This window comes from Platalea leucorodia (genome assembly GCF_965183815.1).
Source record: "Platalea leucorodia genome assembly, chromosome: 5".
Taxonomy (NCBI): domain Eukaryota; kingdom Metazoa; phylum Chordata; class Aves; order Pelecaniformes; family Threskiornithidae; genus Platalea; species Platalea leucorodia.
The window spans coordinates 78,461,622-78,467,485 of record NC_138827.1 but is presented as its reverse complement, the minus strand read 5'-3'; positions in this window follow the sequence as shown (position 1 = coordinate 78,467,485).

Here is a 5,864-nt window from a genome sequence, read left to right as displayed (position 1 = left end):
TTTTCAGATAATTCCTAACAACATTACAAGTAGATATTGTTTGTCAGTTTGCAGAGCCAACAACCCTCCCCACAGAGAAACACACATACACATACTTTCATTCTCCCCTCGCTTTTTTCCTTTTTTTTGAAAAATATTAGTTGACTTTGTGTCATTCCTTCCCTATGTCCTTATGCAGTGACAAACATGGACTCATTACTCGGGGTAATTTGCAAAATGTAATTTATGCAAAAGATTAAAGTTTGTTTACAATATTCTGCATTTTCTAGTTAGAACATGTTTATGTATATTAAATTTGGAAATAAACCTCAGCAATACAGAAAAACACCCCAATGATGCAACTCACTATAACATACTTTTGATAAATACGTTATTATTTTGACCTGCTCCTAAGAAGAGTGCAAAAATGCACATAGTGACAACAATGTATTACTAAGTCCCAAACTCGGTGTTAAGTGGTTTCGCTTAACCTGCCTAGCTCTTAGGAAGGGTGGACTTGACCCCAGTCCAGTCGCCAAAAAGTCATATTCCTTACATTGTTTTTAGACATCCCAAAGGCTCATCTGCTCTACAAGATATACCTGTCACTGACAGAACATGCAGTTGAATATGCACAAGGACTTGCTCACAACATGCATAATTAGACACCGTAGTTTAAAGGCAACTACACAAAGATAAATAGTTTTATTGTTGTTTTGGAAAACTTACATAGGGCTTTTGCAAACATTTGTGTTTACTTTGAATCTCATTCTATATAATTCCACAATTCTGCAACAGAGCTGAACCTCCTTGCTTCCATGCAAGTCATATTGCTCAAAAAGGTTTCCAATCACTATCTGAAGCAAGTTGGCTAGAAGTTTAATAAACACTAGCAATCCTCTAACAATGCATTCATAAATAAGAACACAACAAAATATCTGTCTATAAACTGTACTTTAAAAAGAATATTTCCATAGTGAAATTTATTTTTCAGCTACATTAAGAGGCATGAAAGATTAGAATTGAAAAGTAAAGAAATGATTTGAAAAGATTCCCCATTTTCATATGCACTGTAAGTCTTTACACTTCCTGCAAATCATGCTAGGGAAAAAAATAACTACAGAAACACCTTTAGTCATTTGGAAAAATCAGGTTGAAAGCAAAGCTCTGATTCATAAAGAACTAGTGTTTTACATACTAAACCAGTCAAATATTATAATGGTGCTATTTTTACTGCTTCAACTTTTAGTCTGTCAACACTTCCCTAATTAAAGGGATATTAAAGAGCATGGCTCAAATTTTCAAGAAGATTATCTTCAATTTGCACGTACCACCTGAGACCATTTCTGCACCTCTGTGTGCAAACAGGCACATACCCCTCAGGGAGCAGCAAGGGCTGGCTGCTTCCCAAGGGAAGGTGAGCCAGGAGCAGAAGGTCACCCCAGCACAGACAATGTCCTCACCAACCAAGGCCACAGTCCCACAGGGCCTTAAGCATGGCAGCAGAGCCAGGTGCTTCTAACTGGGTGCATCAATAGCCCCAGATGCAACCAACAACGAACCAGGTCCTGGGTCCCTCCATGAGGTACAACCAGGAGGGGCAAGAGGGACAGAGACAAGGACAAGCTACAGCATACAGCCATGGGGGTCTATCCAGGAGAGGATACCTACCTAGAGCATAAGTCCAGGTCCAGATCCACCCAGGAGGCAGGGCCAGAGGCAGGCTTGAAGCCAGGGCCACCTACCACATAGCTCGGAGAAACTGAAGGTCCAGGGCTGAGCTTAAATGGAGTCCCCGGCTCTGGGGTGGAGCCCCCAGGTGAGGCTGGGCAGGACCATTAAAGGCCTATTAGTGCACTCAGGACCCTGACAGTTTGCACACAAGCAAAGTAATTAAGCTGCTAATTACCTGACCTACCTGCACAAACAAGGAATGCCCTGATCCTGCAAGATTAAGACTACTCAGCAGATTTTTACAAGATCAGGATTTAACCTGCTTCAGGTTATGCACAGAAAAACCTTTTAATTTCAGGGGCAGAGGCAGAACCGAGACCTTTTCAGTAGCTATTTGCCAGGTCTTATTTATGAAAACTAAAATCAAATGTATCCTGTGAGTTTCTTAGCTAAGATCACTCGGAAAAGAAATTTTCATTTAACCAGAAATGTTCATGTTTCAAAAATTATTTTTGACCCAGTGGGGCAGTAGACAGAATCAACCTTTTGACATTTTTTATTCAAAAATATGAATATATCAAAATGCAGCAGTGGATTACCCCATGTTTCATGCGTTCATCTGGAATGTGAGAGTGCACCAAGATCAAGGTTCTGCTGTAAATCAGACACTGGATTAAGTCCACCATTTATCACATCCCACCCTTAACCCTCTGACCAAGAATCTTTGGCTATTTGAGCCATGTGGTCCCTCTGCATCTCTCAACTCTGCTCTTAGCCCCAAGGATTGGAGAGGAGCGCATGTGACGTTTGTGCCTCTGAATTTCAGGTTTAATTGAAATGCAAGCACAAAAAGAAAAGTAAAAAATTCCACGTGTGCCTTCTAGGACACATTTGTGCAATGTGGAAATCCTATTCTGTGGAAGACAGACCACATAAACTAATGATCCTGTCTGGCCTTAAAATCTATGTTTCATTAATAAAGGAGGTCCATAGTTAAAAATTGCCTTAAAAACTGACTTTAGCTTATGACTAGTGAAAACACTGCCTCCCACTGACAAATAAGTTTTTCTCCTAACATTTTAATTGATTCCTAGGAGGTCAATGATAGTACAGCATTGACTTCTCAGTAAGTCTTTTGAATGAAACTTGGGAACACAAAGAAAAATCTACAATGTCGCTATTCTAGACCTAATTAAGTCAACAGAGTTTTAGAGTTTTTACCTTAAAATTGGGAACAGACAGCAGATATCATTCTATATTTAAAAATATATCCAGTAAAAAAGTGTCCAAGGTAAAGAGCTCTAAAAAAAAAAAAAAATCATATAAGCTCATTTAGGGTTATTTTTATTCTTGCTCCTGTTTAAGTATGTGCCAAAGTTTTATAGATGTTATGTTGAATCCTTACCTCCAGTTCTGTATAGGATCCTCACCTCCAGTTCTGGCAGCTGCTACCCACAAGTTCTCAAGGGCTCAGTTTTAAGACTTTGAAAATGTCATTCTACAGATTCCCGGTCCTGTATAGCCATTGGATGTCCCATTATTTCACCCAGAGCTGTGCACTCTCCTCCTCACACTTTCTTAGTCAAACCTGTCTCCAGTTTCATGAATGAGTCTCTTCATTCAGTAATACTAATAATATGTAACGTAAGAAAATGTCAAGTTGATTAGCACAGAGCACCTGAAAACTTAAGGCAAACCATACACATAAATTATATTAATGAACAAGTAAATGCAATCAAATCAAACATAGAAGCATTGTGTCAAGGCTTAGTTGGTGGGCTCTTTTTTTTCTCTTTCTAAACAAGAGAGAAATGCATTTCACACGTATGACAAGATATTCTTGAGAAATATCATGGACTCATTTACACTTGTCCATCTCTTCCTTTTCTGCATCTACTGCATGTGGTTCAAGTAATAAGTCTATTCGGGTTCTCAGTGCTACAGAATCAGGGGCATGCTGTCTGACAGCAGGAAACAGTTCAAGTGGGCATCTGAGGGGATGGGTACAGCACCGTGATCCACATCCATCTTTTAGAAGAGTCCAGGATTGCCACTATTTCAAAGAGCTCCTCTCCCAGAGAACAGATCGTCAGAACACCATACACAGCCAATTTTCAATCTAGACACCAGCTCTCATGCTCTAAACAGTCCTGCTTTAGTTTTTCAGCATGGTGAGAAGTGCCATTTTGAAGTGCATTTTAGATATAAATTTATACCAAAGATGACACAGAAATGTTAAAAGTCCTTAATACAGTAATGAGTAAAGAATCCAGTCCACATCAATCAAAGAAGAAATAACTATTTCTAAGATATTATGAACACCTTAAAAACATCATCATTTTTGTGAACTTGATGTTTACACAGAAGAAATTTAAAGCCAAAGAAGTTATGCCTATTGTCCCGAGGACACATCCAAGGCAGCAGGGAGACCAAAGTCTGCAAAAAATCTCTGTTGTCTCATAGCTAAAAGGGATGGGAGGGACTTAGAGATCCTTCAGTCCATCCTTCTGAATTTAAATACAAATATATATACATATACAGAAGAGGATTACATATATATTTGTGTGTGTGTGTTTGTGTATGTATGTATACATAAAAATATATATGAAACAGAAACCAAAGAAGCTTGCCTAAACCTGAGCTGTTTTCCTCAAAAATTCAGACTCATTTTTTAATTAAATTCACCAATTATATTTAAAAGGCTTATGGTCAACTTGATTGGAACCGCTATTAAAAAAATCTTCTGATTTTAAGATTGACTAACTTCTTTAGAATATTGGCCCTAAAGAAAAAAAAAAACCATTATGAACACTAGATTTTAAAGAAACCAACAAAATAATGTAATTATTTATATTTCCTTAATAGGCACAAGAAAGAAAAGTAAAGAAACCTCTGCAAAAATGGAAATACCTGTTCTTTAGAATGCACTAAGTCTCGTGAACATTTTGGAAGCTCGTAATTTTCATAGAATTCCAGCACCTCTTTACTAAGAAATTGTCCACAGAGCAGAAACTGCTTCACACATCCAATTTTATCATCCATCCATTAAGTACCACTATTTGTTAAAGTGTTGCTCCAGAACATAAATAGTGACAAAGTTCCCCTTCTTCATAGCTACTTGAGTTATTTCTTCCAGGGTATCCATCTAATCTATGTCATGTTAAATGAATACCGGAAAGTGAAAAAGCAGTGGAGGCAAAGATTAAATTAAAGAAAGAAAAGATGTCCTTAATGCCAAGTCACATGCCAAGACCCAAGATATTGTACTGATGGCAATGACAATAATAACTTGTCAGTTAGCAGCAAGTTTCCTGTCTGCTCCTAGAAACAAGTTAATAGGAAATGTCTGCTTGGTCAAGTATTATAATTTCTGTTTCATGCATCATACTAACATCAAAAATTCAAAGTACCTACTGTCATCAGGCAGACATAAAACATTGCACTTGTTATTACTCACATGCTCCAATATGTTGATTTAACTTACAACACTTGCTAGTGAGATGGGTTGTGATTCAGATCCTTATGACCATCAGTGTCACTTTCCAGCAGAGCTCAAAAAATTGGAATCGTCAGACCAGGCATCTTCACCAAGAGTTTTCTTTAGCTCACGAACAGATTTCTGATCCCGTGGGGAAATGATGAAAATATCCCAACTGGCTGGACTGCTATGGCTAGTAGAGAGTTCAAGTGAGGCTCACAAACCTCACCTTTTCTAACACTGGGTTTGAAGATATTGTTTTGCTGGCAAAGGCAATGGACTCACTAAAGCCCAGCGTCAAAACTAAGGGCCCTTCCTGCTTCTGAGGGTACCAGTGAAGCACAGTTTACAAATACAAGCTGTTGCCTGTTGCAAATAACACAGCAATTTCCATTTCCACAGGCTGCATCACCTGGTGGAGAAAGAAGAAAGAGGAAATCAACATCCATAAAGCACAGATTATGCGAACATGGTTCTGTGTGTCTGAGAACACAGTTTAGGACCTTCATTTCCACTCTTTTCTCTTTCATCCTAGCTTAAAAAGAGCCAGCCAAGCACTGACAGACTCGTAAGGAACAGGTAAGTCCTGCTGTCTACTCAACAGGCAGTGCTGGTAAACCTTCACATCCTTGCTACTGAGTACTGTGGAATCAGTAGCCATGAAGGTCGAAGAAAAATCAAGCTGGCAGAAACCACAAGAGCTTCAGGAACAGAGTTTCCGGGCTGACTGACT